Genomic DNA, 15,293 nt, shown 5'->3' on the forward strand with positions numbered 1-15,293 from the left:
CGTAAATATGAGAAAAAAGTGCATGTGCAAAAAAGATGCATGAAAAATAATACATTAACAGGGTTACTAAAAAATGTGTTTTTTGTTTACGGTCTGACTTCAAGTCACTGGGCGTCTACGTCAATGGTCATGACTCCCCTGCAACACTTTCCAGTGAGAGTCATTCATTAGCCTGTGTCTGTCTATGCAAGTCTGACTGGATGTGCCAGTACAGCAATTGGATTGAATACTTAGCAGGCCGGCCCACCACCGCTACTCCCAAAAGGCTGTGCATTGCAGATTACAGTGAGCAGTTTTAGGTACTTAGGTATCCACATCACACCAAAGCCCGATTCATTTATTTTAAAAAATCTTATGCCACCCCTGGAACGTCTCAAAAGGGACGCAGTACACTGGCACTCCCTACCATTGACATTACTTGGGAAAGCTGCACTTTTTAAGATGATGGGACTCCCCAGGTTTCTTTATGCTCTGGAGAATACTCTGTTTCTAGTCCTACCAAAATATTTTAAAGCAATTACAGCGGAGGTTTGCAGTTTGCTGTGTCGGAACAAACCGGCACGCATTGCCATGGACAAATTGGTCCGAGGTTAGTATGATGGAGGCATAGCTCTTCCCAACATACAATTGTATTACTGGGCCTCGCAGTTAATAGTGCTTAATCAGTGGATACATGCCCCGCAAACAGATCCAGCGTTCAAGGAGGGCGGTGTCATGAGGGCGTTATATAACAAAAAGCAATCCACCCCCCTAATTGTATCAATAGCACATACGATTCAGATTTGCTACACCGCACTAACGAAATGAGCCTGTAAAGGGATCCTTACCCAACTCACCCCACTTTGGGACACACAACGGCTGGGACGACTTAGAAAAAGTAAGGGTTTCCACAGATGGGAGGATATAGGCATTTCCATGGTAGGTGACTTATGGATTAAGGGTGAGATGGCTACATTCGCACAGCTGCAGGAACAATACGAGTTGGCACCCTCTGAAATATTCCGCTACATACAGATCTTGGCACCCTCTGAAATATTCCGCTACATACAGATCAGGCATGCACTTACAGCAGCTATACCACCTGGCACCATACTGCCAGAGGCCTCCCCCTGGAAGATAGGTTACTGACTGACTACATGGATAAAAAGACTACCTCTCTTACCTACCGTAAACTCGTCAACAATCTACCGGATCCAATGCACCCTTTACGCGAAAAATGGTCTACTGAGCTGGGGGAATTTAATGACACGGATTGGCAGGAGGCACTATCATCCTTTACACAAGATAGGGAGTGCCACAACTCTGTTTTGTTTGAGAGACTGTGGGAAGGAGGGTGGCACTGTCCACGGATAATGCCATACTGGACAGCGTTGATGCAAACTATATCCCAAATTGGTAAAGTCTCACTTATGCCGGAGCCCAAAAGATGTATATTGAACATATGGGAGCCCACCGATCTTACCCATGCACCACAAGATTGGGCGACCCTCGGAATAATGTTAGCCAAACACAATATAGCTAGATTGTGGGGCTCGCGATATTCGCCTAAGCTCCATGACCGGTGCACAGATATGGACGAGGTCATGGTGGCAGAAAAAGCAGCATATGTCCACCGGGGCTATACCCGCAAATGGGAGAGAATATGGGGAGCATGGAACAAATATAGGGGATATATTTGTACTCCACCTATGACAACATTTGTTGACGGTTCTGAATGAAGGTGGTGGTGGAAATCAGGGGATTTAGATAGTTCAATCTCGTATTTAATGTGCTAACTGTATTACTGACGTGTATGTGCCATCGGATTTTGTACCAAACAAACAGAAATCATTTTTCTAATTTGTAATGAGTCATCCATCTGCCCATTTATTGATAAACGGACTTAAAAAAAATACTTACCAGGCCAAAAGGCCTGTAGGGAATAGACTTTTTGGACTTAGATAAAATCCTAACGTTCAGGTCAAACACATCAGGGAAATAGCTGTGAAGATAAACTAAACATCTTTGGAGTCTGAAAACAAATGTAAATAATCTATGCAAGAAAAAAACAATGTCGTTGGGGGCGTGGCCAACCACCGAGTAAGATGGCTGCTTGCTAGAGCGGCTACCGTCATCTATTAGCCTTATCCCTCATTACTCCTTCTCTATGCCAAAATAGCCTATGATCTGAAGGATACCGGCTGCATGGATCCCAAATCACTCCTTTATCTCGCCTGATAATGATTTTGAACCCAAGAACGAGGCAGGGCCTAGACTGCTGTGCCAAGCTGTGGCCTCACATACATAAGCAGCAGCAGCCATAATTTAATCTAGGTTGCACAGCCGGAGTGGAATCGCTTGTGGTGATAGCGGGTGAGGAACTGCCTCTACAGCGACCAGCACTGACACTTGTCCGGCAACGAAAGTGGGACCCGTAAGGCCTAAAGCCAGGCAAAATCAAAGACGCTGGATTGCAGTCACAGTCTAAACCCTGGTGCGCTCTCCCCGGTAATCGGGAGCTAATAGAAGACGGTAGGAACCTTATGTTCCAACACAATGGCCTGGAAGGTGTGACAGTGTGCTCTACTACTACACCAGTGCAACAACAGCTGCGAGGTGCGGCACCACCACAACTAACATTGCCCTGCTACGGTCTGCACAACAAAGTTGGTGGCAGCCCCTGGGGGCGATCAACCCTCGGCAGTGACCCCTCATGCACTACAGGCGCCCAGGAAAGTGAGTGAGGCAAGCGTGTCTAGTCAGGCCTCAGAGCAGGGCCCTCAGCCACCATCTATGTACCCTACAAGTAAATAACCTCAATGTGGAATATCCGTTCACTGGTCAGCTTACTTAACACCAACAGTGTTCTGGTGGAAGACATGAAGGCGAAGTCTCTGATAACTTAAAGAGGCTCCCAGCATATCCGTAAGCGAATCCTCCAACTTCTGCTGCTGACTGGATATCCACCGACTCTGAGACACACAGAGGAGAAGGGCGTAGCTCAGGGCAGCACCAACTCTCTTCCTCCTTCGCAGCTTTGAGTTCACAATACATTTCTGGCTGATCTAGTGGGAGACCCAGGGAGCCAAAGTGTCAAGCGGTTGGAAAACAGGCCACACAGAAGGTCCTCTGAAGAGACTACCCCCTGGTTGGCGGTGGAGAATACTGCTGCAAACCCCCCCACCTTGGTTTTCAGCTGAGAGACACAAAAACGTCCACATACTGGGATGATGACCACAGCCAAAGACGCCAGTGGGGCACTCCAAACTAAACTTGACAAATATACACTTCCCAGAGGCCTGGCCGTGACAGAGGAGCAGAAGACCACATTAGACCAACCATCACCCGAAGGCAAACCACTCACACTCAAAGACAAGATGGCGACAATCCAGGGCGTTCGTGGCTCACTTCACTCGTACTGGTTCCGATCTACTGCTTACTAATCACTCCAAAATAAATGTTGTTGTTTGCAATGGGGCGAGAAGAGAGGGAGGGAACTCAGACCTTTTGATGCTGAGAGAAGAAACATTGCTTTATTTGGCCCAGCCACAGTACAACCGTGTGTTGTTTTCTTTGACTTTTTATTCTTTGCCATGTTTTTAATAAAAAAGATTTACGTGGTGTGAATATTGGTTTGAAATGCCAAAAGAAAGAAACTGAAAAAAGGCGATTTCTGAATGAGGGAATGACTACATTTGCTCAATCACACTGGCTCACGAGAGGGAATTTACAACTGTACTTGATCAATTTGTGAATCGGTCTAATAATTATTATGTGTATTACATAAATAATTATTATGTGTATGTACATTTGCCAAATTTTCAGCTCGGCGAACAAACAAAACACGACAGTTGTCTTCCTAAACACGTAAACCAAATCCTTTCAGATACTTGTCAACAGGATAAACAAACCTTAATTGCTTGGAAAGTAAAACGCACAACTTGCAACCGATTTATATTTCTTAGGTCGAGAAACTCGTGCATCACTGAAGGTTGGATTATAATAAATTTAACAGCATCTTGATACTTCCAACGCAAATCATAAATGCAAGCCAGCAACCAATGATCGACGGCTGTTCATTGAGCCAAACCCGATACAAATCGAAATAGGATGTACAACTTCTCTTTGTAGACACATATCCATCACTGTTCAATGTAAAAGTCAAGTTAATGGAGGTCGTTCGCAAGTTTACTTTTAATCTTGATATTGCTGCACTGTGTCAATTGCCTTCATATAGAGACTTTGCAAAACAATGTATTACTCCAAGTCCAAAGCAGCATTCAATGGTCACTAAATTATCAAGTACACAACTAAGCTTAATTAGATTTAGTTTCAAGTACTTGAAAATCAGGGAACAAACAGCTCAGTTCTGGACATGGTGCCTGTTATGTAGACAATGGAGGAAATTATGCAACCTGATCTCTGTACACATGTCTGTTTCAGTGGCGGCTGGTATTTAACGGAGGAGGGGTGAATCGCGGGGGGAGGGAAAGCAAACACAAATAGAAACACTAAATTGTTGCTGCCGCCGCCTCTCGTTCCTCTTTGCCCGCTTTCAGGGCAGAAAGCAGGAAAAATCCGGCTCCCCATAGTCAGCGTTGTGATTAGTCTGAGCGCCGTGGTTCAGCGCTCAGCCAGGGAATGGGAGGATGGGCATGATCTGCACCCAGGCAGTAATGCAGCCTGGTGCATAACATGCAAAGTGTGCATGACGGTTTGGCCGGTCCGAGATGGCCAGCCAAAGCATCTTACACACTTGGAGTGGGCAAACCACTTGATGGCCAGCCAAAGCATCTTACACACTTGGAGTGGGCAAACCTCTTCTGCCCTGCTCTGTGAGCAGAGCAGCACTGCACACCCCTACCCAGCTGAGCAAGGCCGGACAATAAAATGATAATAGCAACAAGGTATTATCATTTTAATTTTTTCCTTGTTGGTCTGCTCAGTGGGGCGATGCTCCTCAGCCTTAGTGGAGGAACCGCCACTCGTCTGTTAATTGGATCGAAGGAAACGTTTAAAAGGAGCTGTGCTGTTTCATCATGGCATAAAACATTAATCAGATACAATCAATTTTCATGATTTAATAGTAAGGAATAAGTCATAGTCAGGAGTCAGTCAAGGGGACAAACTTAACACAGAATGACAAAAAAATCGTACTTCTCTAAAAGAATAGAATCGGCAGCTAATATTAGCAAAGAGATTTTTAAAATAGTCAAGGAATTCACCTCCCCCACCTCTTTAATGTCTTAATTTTCTCCTACAGAGCTTTGGGTCAAACAATTGGCTAGTTTTTTTGCTAACAAGATCATAAGTATTCAGACCTCTTTTGTGCTACAAGAGACTCAAAAATTTGGGTGTGATGTTGGATGACTCACTCTCGATGGAAACTCATGCCAAGAGTGGCAGGCACCGGTTATGGTCGCCTACGCTCTCTCAAGCCTATTCTTGTTTTTTTTGAGCCATACACTCGTCAGACTATAGTCCAGGCTCTAGTCTTATCCCATCTAGACTATTGCAATGTTCTTATGCTTGGGTCTAACCTGACAGTGATAAATAGGCTACAGAGAGCCCAGAATGCGGCTGCCCGTATTCTGTGTGCACTCCCTAAAACCTGCCATACCTCCCCCATTCTTCGCCGTTTGCACTGGCTGCCGATTAAACAGCGCATTCAGTTCAAAACTTTATGTGTAATTCACAAAATCCTATACGGTCTCGGCCCCCAGATTTGGCGGGAACTCTGCTTCTTCTATGCTCCCATGCGTGCCCTCCGTTCGGCGGATTTATCTCTTGCCCGCACAGTTAAGATCCGAAGAAGCAGAGCCGGTGGCCGTTCCTTTAAGTATCTGGCCCCAAAACTTTGGAACTCTATCCCTCTGGGAGCTCGATCCACTTCTGATCATATGCTGTTTCGTAAACAGATCAAAACTTGGTTGTTTTCCTCTGTTTAAACCCACTTTTGTTGCTGTGCTGTCTGGCCTCTGGTATGTTCACAAGCACTGGGACGCCCCGTTGCTGGGGTAGCCATGCGCTAAAGAAGCAGGCTTAACATAACATAAAATAACTCCGGCTTAAATATCGCCATAATTCGTTCCCTTCCCGAGTCTCACAGGCTCTCACTTTTTCCTCCATAATCCCCACAAATGTCACTTGATTTATTATCGAAACTAAAGTCCGTTAGATCCCTGCCCTGCTAAATTCCTGGCCAGGATGGCACATATCATCAATCCCATCATTACTCCGCTCCTTAATGCCTCTCGCGAAACCGGCACTGTTCCCAGTGCATGGAAAAGGGCGCACATCCTTCCGTTATTAACAAAACCCAACTCGGACCCCCTAGATCATTCTAACTACAGACCGATCTCGCAGCTCCCTGCTTTTGCCAAAATTGTGGGAAAACATGTCCACTCCACTCTTTCGAACTTCCTTGAAACCAGAGATATTCTTCATCATACTCAATCAGGATTCCGCTCAAACTTGAGCACAAAGACTGCACTTTTGGAAGTCACAGAGTCAATAAAGGAGGTTCTGGATAGTGGAGGGAAGGCGATATGGTTCTACTCGATTTGTCGGCGGCCTTCGATACCGTCCCTCACAGACGTTTTCTCGCAAGACTCCAGGAGATTGGACTGAGAGGGACGGTATTCAATTGGTTAGAGTCTTTCTTGTCAGGTCACCAACAATCGATTTGGGCCCCCCCTTTCTCGGCTCTTGTTCCCCCTTTGGAGGTGGTAGTCCCACAGGGTTCGGTGTTGATCCCCACTCTGTTTAATATGTATCTGTCTCCCTTGGCTGATTTGGTGGAATCTCATGGAGCTCGGGTTGTGTCTTATGCCGACGATACGCAGCTTGTTTTTACCTGCCATAAGAACGCAGACTTCGCCGGCGATACCATCAGGAGCTGTCTCGAGGCTGTTTTTTTCTTGGTTTCAACTGAACCAGCTAAGATGCAGTTCGGATAAATCTAAGATTCTTTTCTTTGATTGCCCCTGACGCCCATTGGAAATTGTGGTGGCCTACCAATATGTTTCCCCCATCATCGGCCACTTCTCTGGCAAAAAATCTGGGTGTAAAAATCGATAATGGCCTAACTCTTAAACCCCAGATTCTTAGTGGAGTCAGCCAGTGTTTTGGCCCGTTACGAACCCTCAGGAAATTTCTTCCCTTTCTCTCTCAAGGCCATAGGAGGATTATGGTTCAGGCGTTGATCGGCTCTAGGTTGGACTATGCCAATGTACTTTATTTGGGCCTCCCGGAATATCTTCTCACACGCCTCCAATCTGTACACAATTCAGCGGCAAGGGCAATTTTTGTCCTCAGCCATAAGGCTCATACTTCGGCTCTTTTGAATTTGCTTCATTGACTGCCGGTGCGCAAACGTATTCACTTTAAGACTCTCACTATGGCCTTTAAATCTCTGCACGGCATCGGTGCTGTCTACCTAAGGAAAAGAGTGCGGTTCTATTTTCCTTCTAGAACTCTTCGCTCTGCCTCTCAAGCACTGGCTGCTTTCCCTGCAACTAAACGAGCGCGCATTGGAGGTCGTTAATACAGATTGCTGGCCCCCCAACTTTGGAACAAACTGCCCCTCTCCCTCAGGAAATTAGACAATCTGGTGTCCTTTAGGAAGGGGCTTAAGACTTGGCTATTTGGACAATAATTCTGCCTGTGTTTTTTTCTGGTCACTCCACTACAGATCTGTATAGCGCCGGGACACTCTGCCCGAGTTGCCGAGCGCTCTATAAGACCCCCAATAACATAACAGAACGTGATGATATTCCACAATTTTCTTCGCTGTAAGGGCAGGCAAGTGAGCATGTGGAAAAATGCCGTGCCAGTGTACAACAGTATGTTGTTTTCAGTCAGTGGGAAAAAGGATAAGGGATTTGAGAGAAAAAGACAAAATACAACTGTGGCAACTCTTCTACTGCACTCAGAATACAAAGCAGTTCTTGGTGGCGTGGCCAGGGGGTCATCTGTTCTCACTCAGCCACTCCTGTGCAAACAGGCATCCTGCCTGTAGTATATTAATACCGTTGTGGAATGGGGGCACCCATTTACTACACCAATATGTCACAACAGAAAGAAAATTCGGAGTTGAAACCAGAGAAAGAGATTGTATACTGTGTCTGGGTAAAATAATGGAATACACAAATAGGGTTAGGAGAAATCCTAGCTTCAAATTCACTCAGCGGAATTATTTACACTAAACTTATCCATCCCCAGCGCAGACAGCCAGAATGTACCACCAGGTGTCTGACTCCTGCCCAAGATGTCTGAATGTGCAAGATGACTTGTACCACATGCAGTGAAAATGTAATTAAGTAGAACAATTTTGGTCGGAAATACAGGCACAGGTGAAGTGTCAGGTAGATCTGTGATGCTTGATCCTTTGGTGTACCTACTGGGGCAAATGATGAGAACGAAATCAACTACACCGGTAAGCACATTTGTGGATTTAGCTTTAATATTAGCCAAGGAAAATGTTGCCTTGTGGTTTAAGGAATGTAGAGTGCCAGATGTTAAGAAGTGGCTGCTGAATGTTAAGAAATTGGCTATGGTTGATGTGTGCACATTGAACATTCAACACAGGACATGCCAATCAGCATACTCCAGAAACTCTTACTGGTTATTGAGAAAAAGTCAGATGTAGACCTACTGTGAAAGTGGGAGAAGGACATTTAACGTGCACTATCCTAAAGAATACTGTTCACAGAAAAATCCATGTAAAAGAAATATGGATAATGGAATCTCGGTCTATTTGGACGGCCTAATTAAATGATTTTGAACTTTCTATTTAGAGAACTGTGCAACTGATAGGGCCCAGATCCCCTGGAAGATACAGACCAGTAGGAAGAAGTGTCACATAACTGTAGTGATGGTAGAAAGACTCTTTGGATGTTTTGGTTGTGGGCGGTGCTATCCAACTCCTTCCAACAGTCATTCGGATCTGCTTGGAATAACGTGCAGCAAAGTACCTCTAGATGCAGTGAGTCTGCCGGAAATATCCACTTAATGCAAATGTTATTTTTACCTTAATTAAGAACAATCATTTTTGTGAACTTCAATCTACAGGACTGAGGAGACCATACAGCACATGTCTGAGAAAAATGCACCCTGCTAAAGTAGGGGGTGTGCCTCATCCATCTAGAATTTTTTGAACACTAGCAAGCTAAGCGGTCACTGCAAATATCTCTTTAGAGCTTTCAAGCAGACTCAACTTTTCATTTGCAGGTAGATGAATTGAGAAGTATTAAAATGTGAAATACTAACTTAAGTTAATATTCTTCCACTCAGCAAAGCGATATAGCGGGAGCTCCAAGAACTGAACAGGCATATCTTACACAAGCCGGAGCAACAAAACAGAAATGCAAATGTCTTACTCTGGAGGAAAAGAACCAACGAAGGAAGGAAGGAAGGATAATCCGATGCATATCTGAAGACCTTTTGACACATTTATACCGCTTGGAGTATTAAATTAGTGCCTTTACAAGGACTCCTGCTAAGCATTACGCAAGTTTCAGGGGCTCCGAGTAAATTTACCATTTTGTTTTGCTCTGCAGAACGTATTTTTGCTTCCTAATTCAGTCGAAGTGCCAACATAACACTTTATATATGGGCTAGAAGACATTTCAATTATTGGCCAAGAACTTTCTAAACCCCACGAGTCGTTAATACTACAGAATTAATATTACTAACGCAGTCTGTAGGTTATCTTTCTCCCCCCTTTCATTTTATGTACTTTCGTTAAGAAAAACATGTAATTTAAGGGAGGCAGCCCCCAGGCTGCATAAATACCAACAGGTAGAAAAATGACCAGCAAGAAACAATAGTTAAAGTTTGTGAAGATCTTCTGCAGACTGTTCACCACGTTTGGAACAGTTCTTTGACATCACTGCTATTTGGAAGAAGCAACTGAACACTACACAGTGAAACATGGGAATGGGTAATAATGCTCATCTGACACTTAAGTTTCATCTGATACACTGAGATCCATTGTACAGAGTGTGGGAAAAGAAAGAAGAGGCGGTGAGCTTCCTTCTGTATTTCAACCATCTACCTATAGTGCTGCGCGCGTGGAGGTCATGTGGGCGTGATGGCAACAGATTACTTTGGTGTAAGAGGGGGGCTTTAATCACCTAGACAACTAGTTTACATCGGCAACAGGGATGTGTTGATCTTTCAGCAACATTAATATCCATTTACATTTTCTGGAACATTTCATATGTGTTCATGGGCCCAGTACCCTTTCTGAAAGACACTTGACGAAAAATCCCTCTCATAAAATGTATCCTTGTTGTCAGTGGTTGCAAAGACCTCAGAGTTGATTTTTGATGTTTAGGGAACCGTTTTATTTAACACATTGGGACCATTATTCCTTTCATGCTTCCAACAATTGCAAGAAACAGCATGGATAATCTGAGAGGTTAAAGAGTAGGGGAAGAAACAACATAGGCACCATACAATGATGTGTGCTTATTTGCAGCAGGTGGGGTTGTGGCGTGCCATGGAAACACTATTATGCACATATTTAATTGACGATTTAATTCCACACAAGACCACCACAAAGTAAAATAATTTACAAGAGAACAAGGAATAATCATTGCTGTTAAAAACAAATTGACAAAACAGAACTGTTCCAATCCCATATCACTTTAATAAACGTATATCTATAAACTTCTGTACAAACCGAAACACATCCTCAAATACACTGTGCCTTAAACGGAGACTCTAGTATAACATACGATCAAGTGAACATAGCTGTAACTAAAATTAAAAATCCCATTTGACCTCTTAATCACGTAAATAAGGGCATGGAAAGGGCTGCAAGATTTTCTTGAATGTTCCTTATGCAGTATTACCTTTTCTTTTATTGCTAGGGGAAGGCAAAATATCTGCAGTAAGGCCCTGCGCTTCCGCTTAACAATTCTCTTTTTCAACCATCAGCGCCTTACGCACCCAATGCTATTACTCGCTCACGAGCAATGAAATCGGAATCATGATATAGTATTTACTTTACATTAAGTCCCACGTTTACCCATGTAACTTTATTTATTCTAGGGAACAGTTCCTGCCAGAAAGTTTTGACTTTGTTACCACAGATAATGTCCAGAGACAATACAATCTTCACTGAATCTTTTGCAATTTCAGCCTTAATTTGACAGCTGTCATCTTTGACTTCTACTATACAAACCTTTATATTTTCTAGTTCAGTCCACCACCTCTCTCTCTTATTGGGATCTTCCTTGTAGACTGAAAGATTTTGAACCACTTTATTTATAGAGGAAGAGTGGGAAAGGGGGCATTGATTACATTTATGAATTTAACATTAAACAAGCACTGCCACTACCAATCAGTATAGTTTTGTGTATGCCTGTTGAATTGTAGCAACACAGATGGATGCCCACTGTTCTATTGTTACTGGCTTCAAACAATATTTGTGGAATTGCATGCAGAACAGACAATGGTGTAGCCAATTGCATCCAGCGGCCATTTTGTGTACTTTTAAGTTATACAGTTCCAAGGAGGCCATTACGTTATCCCATCATGAATTGTCTAGGAGCAAAATGACGGGCATCTTGAAATGGTGAGGTAGAGAAAAACACCATTCCAAGATGGCTGCTCATCACCACTTTGTTTGCCAATGCTTGCATCACAATTATACAAGCTAACACTGGCAATGAGAAGAGGCCATCATTGTTGTCCTTAGGCTACAACCCTAAGCGGACACTAGATTGATTTTAGCTATACCATAGGTGTTACACTTGGTTTACCGAAAGGTATTTTTAGTGTCTGGATCCTGTCTTGTTGAGTTAATTTTAATAAGAACTCCCGCTTAATGAGGTTGAGTCTGCCTTTGTAGTATCATTTTACTAGGGTGAGATGAGGTCGTTGATGAAGATGTGTGCCATTACAAGTGGGTAGGGCCTCCTCATCTAATCTAACTGGTACTCTAGGAGCGAGGTAGATTCCACTGTGACCTAAAGAGGTGATTTTTCAAGTTATTGTTAGGAATTACGTGGTAGGGGCTCCTAGAAGTAATATACAGCTCATCACTGCACTTGTAATGTGTTTCTCTTTATTATTATGAAGGGTGTGCGGTGGCATACCTCCACCTTTCTCTTTGTGTTACATGATACAGTTAGGCATGTATTCTCATTTGGTGAGCACCATCCCTTATGCACGAGAAATATCAACCCTTGTTTGAAATTCTTCCATCTTTCAATGCCCCTGCACTCTACCCTCCACGGTTTCAAGCCTAATGGCCAGCAGAACAGTCCTTGAAACATCTGCTGAGACCCCAAAGTTGACAGAGTAGCAGGGTAAAAGATGCCTGCTCCCTGTGCGAGGACCACAAAAACACTGTTCCCTGCATAAACGTGGTGCCATATAACCATGCCACTGTCTCGGGTGAGTCTTAGTCTTCTGTGCAGATGCAGCATACACATCCTTCATCCCCCCTCCCTTTTCCATTAAGGCAATTAGACTTGAGCTGGCTATCTGTTATCTACTATACCGTGAGTTATGTCTTCTCTTCAACCTCGGTCATCTCCTCCATCCATACCCACCAAGGCATTTGGAACACTTTGTGGTTAATGTCTTGTGTGCACTTCACAAGGACTCCCACTTTCCCATCGTCCTCCTTGACGGTGTGCAGGAAAGTAGAGCAATAATGTAGTAGGCAAACCGTTCACAATGCATGGAACACAGACAAACTTGTACATTCATAGGCATTCATATACAGTTTGCGTGGCCATTCCCATCCAGGTCACACTTTAAAAATTACTCATACATTTGTAATTGAGTAACTTTTTATGAACTGTTTTTGAGTTTTGGGTGACTTTTTTTCCATGGTATAAATGGTTCGGGGAATACTCCAAAATTGTATGCGTGTGTAAATAAAGTGGAATATATCTGCACACATAAGGACTGGCCAGTAACTGCACGCATGGAAATATAATGATTGCCAACGATTTCTAGCGGAACTCCTAGAAAATTCTTGAATTCCCCAAAAATAAAATGTTAATCTGATCCAAACGAAGGAACAAACCCACAACAAAAGAGTCCCATCCTCTCTTGTTCAAGGTTTTGTCATCCACTAGCGCTGTTGGGTTATTGGTACAAATCTATAGACAGACAATCCTAGTGACAACAAATTATTTTAGACTACAATAAAAATATATGATACCAATCAATAAAACCTGTAGCACCATTAATTGTGCTGTACTGCAGGGGTGAAAAGAAAGCTGCCAGTCAAAGCAGCTGTTTCAAAATGTATCCACACTGAAAAGAAAACGTCAACATTAAAATCATGTCGTGTACATAGACATTGGAGTTAAAAAAAATTATATATATATATATATATATATATATATATATGACCAATAATGTGATCATATACTTAAGGTATATAGACGATCTATTTATGATTTGGAAGGGTTCCAAGGAGGAGGCAACTGACTTTGTCAAGAAATTGAATGTTAACACCTATAACTTACAGTTTACGTCGGAGATCCACAAAGAAAGGGTAAACTTTTTGGATGTGGAAGTGTATATTGAGGACAATAAGTTGGAGACCAGATTACATAGAAAGGTGACTTCTGGGAATACGCTGTTGCATGCCACTAGCCAGCATCCTCGACATCTCATCCGCTGCATCCCATATGGGGAGATGCTGCGCATGAGACGGATCTGTAGCACTGACCAAGAATGTGATAAGGCTCAGAGGGATAGCAAGATCCGTTTCCTGGAGAAAGGATATAGTGCAGACTCAATAGACATGGCAATTGAACGTACACGCAGTGTTCCTAGAGAACAAATCCTGAGGTCTAAGAACAAAACTGCTGAGACTAAGCTGGAATCTGTACAATCCAGGGCTATAGTGACTTACAGCACTCAGCATGCGGAGATTAGAAAAATCTTCAGCAGAAATTGGAACTTAGTAAAAAGAGACCCAGTAATAGGTAACTTAGTTTCTAACAAACCTGAACTCACTTTCCGAAGGTCTTTGACAGTGGCGAATGCATTGGTTAGTAACAGCTTGGATAAACCAATATCAGGGACCTGGATGGACCTGAATAAGGGTTTTAAGAGGTGTCCGTTTTGCAAAGCGTGTCGACATGGTGTCAACAGGACCCATTACTCCATCCCCATTCATGATAAACCAATCGCCATTAAGCATAGACTTACATGCAAAACAGAGTATGTAGTCTACGTGCTGCAGTGTCCATGTGGGCTAAGCTATGTGGGCAGCACTCGGCTGCCCGCCCACAAACTAATACTGCAGCATTTAAGAGCCATATCAGGGAAAGATCCGACATATCCGGTAGCGCGGCATTTCGAGTCGACACACAATAGCAACTCGGATGGGCTGCAATACTATCTGGTCGACACGATCCTACCCCTAAAGAGGGGAGGTAACAGGGATGCCAAGCTGCGTTTACTTGAAACAAGATACATCCTGGAATTTAACAGCAAAAATCTGGGAGGCTTGAATGCCAGTGAGGATATGTACACCTGCCTGTGAAGAAATCTTTTTAACATCAGTAGCATGATATCCCACTTAAAATGTTATTTTCTTTCTATCTATCAGACAACAACTCAAAAACCTGGGACCAGGTGTTGTCAGGATAGAAAGTCATGGTGGTTGTTCCATATTATAATCCGATTTGATATGCACTTGCACTTTATTCACTTTTATTAGGTTACCCCAGTACTTATATGAGGGTTATTAAGGTGTATTTAATGTTATAACCTTTTTTCCACTTTGAACATATTTGTATTTTCTAGAAACCCTTTTGGGACTAGATAAACAGTAACAGGAGAATTTGAGCTCTTTGGTAGGGAAATTAAGATTGCGAGGCAGGATGTTAGACTGTTATAACTATCCACTCCTCTTAATATTCCCACCTCTTTTGCACCATTTTAGAAAATCAATGTAAATATATAGTTGTATGAAATTTTATGGATTTATCCCTGTAAATATAACTTGTATAATTGGTTTTTTTTATCGTGTAAAAGTTGGTTTTAGCATTTCTCTATTTATGTATTTCTATATTTTTTCCTTATCATTTGAGAAAAATATGTTTACATTACTTTGGGCACTATGCCCTGAATATGCTGCTTGCTGCTATTACATTTTCTGAATCCCCCTTTTCTGAATCGCTATTACATTTGGGCAGTATTTTTTCCATGTTTACTGTTTTTATATTACAAACAGCTGTCATTTGAAGTTGATTTGATTATAAATACCCTCATTTATGTTGTTGACACATCATGTGATCAAGCCTCTTCGAGAGGTGAAACGCGTCATGACA

This window comes from Lissotriton helveticus, chromosome 6, assembly GCF_964261635.1.
Source record: "Lissotriton helveticus chromosome 6, aLisHel1.1, whole genome shotgun sequence".
Taxonomy (NCBI): Eukaryota; Metazoa; Chordata; class Amphibia; order Caudata; family Salamandridae; genus Lissotriton; species Lissotriton helveticus.